Source organism: Erythrolamprus reginae, chromosome 4 (assembly GCF_031021105.1).
Source record: "Erythrolamprus reginae isolate rEryReg1 chromosome 4, rEryReg1.hap1, whole genome shotgun sequence".
Lineage (NCBI taxonomy): Eukaryota > Metazoa > Chordata > Lepidosauria > Squamata > Dipsadidae > Erythrolamprus > Erythrolamprus reginae.
In genome coordinates, this window is record NC_091953.1 from 59,005,908 (window position 1) to 59,009,911 (window position 4,004).

A 4,004-nucleotide genomic window follows, 5' to 3' on the forward strand; every position below is an offset into this window, starting at 1 on the left:
GCAATATTACACTGCTAACCAGAACTTACAAAACATTTGTTAGACCAACTCTGGAATACAGCTCACCTGTCTAGAACCCACATTGCATATCAGACATTAATACAATCAAGAGAGTCCAAAAATATTTCACAAGAAGAGTCCTTCACTCCTCCGCTCACAACAAAATACCTTATTCCACCGGACTTGAAATACTGGGATTAGACAATTTACAACTACGTCTGATCTAAATGTAGTTCATAAAATCATATACCAAAATATTTTTCCTGTTAATGACTACTTCACCAGAAATTATATGTAGGGTTTAGGAAATATACAATTACTGTACATATAAGTTAAAGAGTAAGAGATATAGTAGGTACTGTATATCGATACAGTATGCTGTAAAATGAATCATTTATGTTATATGGTGTTATATTATGTTATGTTACATAGAAACATAGAACTTGTTGTGTTGTGTTGTGATGTGATGTTATTAATGTCATGTTGTATTATGTTATTTTTGTGTGGTTTGTATTTAATGTTGTTTTATACTTCTTTACTGTATCTTTTTAGGAGAGGATTCTCTACTCTGACAGCCTTCAGATTATGATAGATGACAATGGCAAAAATCCCAACAAACCATCAATGCTCTTGGCTAGGAATTCAGAGTTGTAGTTATATTCAAGAATGCCTCAAATTGGTGAGATTATGGCTTGAACATTAGTCTATGGAGAGGGGCGGCATACAAATCTAATAAATAATAATAATAATAATAATAATAATAATAATAATAATAATAATCTAGGAATAACCAAGAATATTCTTGCATTGTGAGTGTTTCCAAAGGTTTACCTTTGGATAGCTTTTGACAATAACATCCACTTATGCAGAATACTGACTGGTGCCCTAATTTCCTTCTTTTGAGCACCATAATTCTTTGTTTTTTACCCAGTTGCATTTTCAGGTCACGAATCTCTTAATTTTCAATATGTATTTTTAAAGTTTTATTTTAATCATCTATATTACCGTATTCTATATTTATTTAACTATTATGCAATAATAGTTTTGTAAATACATTTCCCCAAGACAATTTTTATCAGGGAACATCTATTTAAATACATCCCAACCAACCAATGAATCAGTTTGATGAGTCAACAGATCAGAGCTCTTGTAAGAAGTATTCATCTTTTCAGAGATCTAAAAGAAAATATAGTTAAAATTATTCATCAAACATATCCCAAATCATCTAACAAAGATATAGTAATAATAGTGAGATTACCTAATTAATTCATTTGTTTGTACAAAGCTCCAGGAGGTTTATGTTTACCATATGTTTAAACTCTTGTATAGAAAGACATTATGAATCTACCTCAGCATATCCTGTTATTAATTAATATCCTTTTGTGTTTCTTCTTGCCCTTTTCTTCATAATCCACTGCTTTCTGTTTTGGGGCAATATTATTTAGTTCCATCATTTTCACAGCACTTTTTTAAACAGCAGATACATCTTCTTGCCATTTGTCCCTAAATGTTGCAAGAAAAAATGAACCATCAAAGTAGAATCAATCTCAATTCTATATCATTTGAGCAAATGTTCTAAAACATAGAAAACTAAGAATTTTCAAATTATAAATTCAGATGAGCAGAAGCTACTCTTTTCAAAGCATTGTTTTCAATTGTTGTTTTTTTTAAATATATTTTCATTGATTTTTAAAAATGTGGTTACATAAAGACAAACATAAAACAGTGCACAGTGCATGTGCCCATCACCTAACCGACAGAGAAACCCCCATCACCACCACCACCCATTACAAGGGGTTCAGAATATTTCCTTGGCTCTACTTTGCATTTGTTATTACTAAAAGAGTGATTGCAGTTTATTTTTCACATTTACATCACAGATTCTACTCAACATATAACCTTTCACCTTATTCCATCGTACCATCAGCTTCTCCAGTTTGTTTTCATCAAAGTTGTTTAATCTTATTTCCATGATTTCAAAATGTATGTGATCCACCATGTACCAGTACCAATTCTGTAGTGTCCATTTTATAGACTCTTTCCAACCCAATACCACTACTGCTTGAGCACTTTCCAATGCTGCGGTTTTTATTTCTTTAAAATCTCCTAGTTCTCTTTGTTTAATTAAAATCGCTATTTCTTTTGTAATTGTCCAATTAATATTTAACATTTTATTAATTTCGTTCTGCACTTCCTTCCAAAATTTCTGAAGTTTTCAATTGTTTTGAGTGTGAATTTGTGTTCAGAATTTTTCTTAAATTTGGGAGGACTAGCATGTTAAGCCATTCTCAAAAGTATGGTTGTTTTGTTTTAATTTATTTTAATATTTTGTTTCAGTATGTGCTTTACATTGCCAAGAAATTTTACTTTTGTTTTTCAGTGCTTTGCCACCAAATTTTAGTGATCAGTTTTCAGGGATAACTTGAAAGCTTCCAAAATCACTTGGGTCCATCTAACACAGCATTTGCTGCTTTAAAAAATAGTTGAAGTTCAGGGTCAAAGGCAAAGGGGTGGTTTTTTTTTCTATTTCAGACTAATTTCCATTGGAGATGCAAGGACTCTATCAGGGACAATCTGTAGACAAAATTTGTATTCTAACTAAAAGTTTAAAATTAGATAATATCAAAGTGATTCTACTCTTTGGAAATGTTTTTGATACCAATATGAAATTAAAATGAAATAACCCAGTTGAATCTATTAAATATGGATTTCAATTTTGTATCAGTTTCAATACTAATTTATATGATACTAGATCATTTGCCTATTGAATACTAAAAGTCTTTAAAATTATTAAAAGGGAACGATATATGGCGAAAGCAAATATTGGGTCTCAATTCTGATTAGAGGAAATAACTTCTAATTAGGTTTCAGAAAGCTTCTTTATGTTGGTTATCTCATTAGGAAGTAATATAGGAGAACTAGCACAGATTTAAAATTCATTTTTATTTTTTTTAAAAAATAATTTAATTTTTAAAAATCTCCTATGTGAGTAATAATGGCAACAAATGAAATACAGTATACCATTTAGCAAAAACAAAGTATCATCACAAAACATTTGATGAGTAAAACACCTATATTGCTAGAGAGCTCTATAGTGTTTGTGTTTGTAAATAGATTAGATTGGAAATGTCTAAAAGCTTCAAGTAATGACAATTCTTCTGTATTTAATATATTATATATTTTAGTACTGAAATTACAATTGAATGTCCCAAGGTTTAATCCCCCATCTACCCAAATACACTTGTTTTTATGCACAGTATTCTGTGACTAAATAAGTGACATGTGACTGGAACTTATTTTGTGTGGACTTCTACATATGTGGACATTACTTTTCATTGTTATATGTTTTAAATGTAATATTTTCAATTTATTTGCAAAAGCAGTGGATAATCTGTTTTGCATCAAATACACAAGCTGTTCCCCAAATCACTGCATAAATTATCACTATTTCATTAGCTTCAGTATTGTTTTGTCAGAATCCAGAGATAAGCCATCCAGAGACACATGACAGTATGATGGGTGGCTGGTACATTTAATAAAGAACAATAAAAATAAATAAGAAAGTTGGTGCCCTTCAGATTTTTTTAACCTCTATAGCCAAAGCCAGCATGAACAATTGCAAAGGATTATGGGAACTACAGTATAATGCAAAACAATTACTTGTGTAACAATGCCCTGTTTTTCACTGATTTAACTTCAAATTGGGGGAATTGATTTACCATCTCTTTCATGCGTAGAAATATAGAGAATGTGAGATCTTCAAGGCCATGACTGTACCTCAAGGGTAGCTTAGGTTGGAGTGTAGAGAAAGTCCTGTTGTGTGAACAGCACAAAAGCAGTTCTAGTTCATTCTTAACATCACAAACAGCTGCCTAAGTATGACTGGCCAGAGCAACCTCAGAAAGATCCAATAGCTATTCATCTCAGCCAGACTCTAAAAAGAAGGCTTCATTATATTAGGAATGTGAATCTCTGTGGCATTTGCCAAAAAGAGCACATTTCTT

General features: G+C 31.2%; 1 long non-coding RNA gene across 1 annotated transcript in view; it reads left to right on the forward strand.

Moving 5' to 3' along the window:
• The window catches only part of LOC139166593 (uncharacterized), a 72,960-nt gene extending 69,383 nt beyond the window's left edge, over nucleotides 1–3,577 (forward strand). The window contains exons 2-3 of the long non-coding RNA XR_011558986.1: nucleotides 553–679; nucleotides 1,881–3,577. This is a non-coding gene — a long non-coding RNA (uncharacterized lncRNA). The remainder of the gene's footprint in view (nucleotides 1–552; nucleotides 680–1,880) is intronic.
• Nucleotides 3,578–4,004: the final 427 nt, after the last annotated feature.